This window comes from Bison bison, unplaced genomic scaffold (assembly GCF_000754665.1).
Source record: "Bison bison bison isolate TAMUID 2011002044 unplaced genomic scaffold, Bison_UMD1.0 scf7180017853952, whole genome shotgun sequence".
In the NCBI taxonomy this organism is placed as follows: Eukaryota; Metazoa; Chordata; class Mammalia; order Artiodactyla; family Bovidae; genus Bison; species Bison bison.
This window is the reverse complement of record NW_011484525.1, coordinates 17180-17393: the sequence shown is the minus strand read 5'-3', so window position 1 is coordinate 17393 and position 214 is coordinate 17180.

The following is a 214-nucleotide window of genomic DNA, read 5'->3' as shown; positions in this document are numbered from 1 at the left end:
GTCTGCACCGACACGGGAACAGATGGGCCAGATTTGGGTGCTGTTTTGGCAAGAGGCACAGCAGAATCATCCTCTGACTTTCTCTGAGGAGCAGCAGCAATCCCGTTATTCTCCTGACGCACCCGTAGTGCGGTTGGCATGAATCGTGTGATCTCTGCCTTGGGGTGAGTGATCTGTGGCTTGGCACTGATGGTTGCCGTGGCTTTCTTCTCGA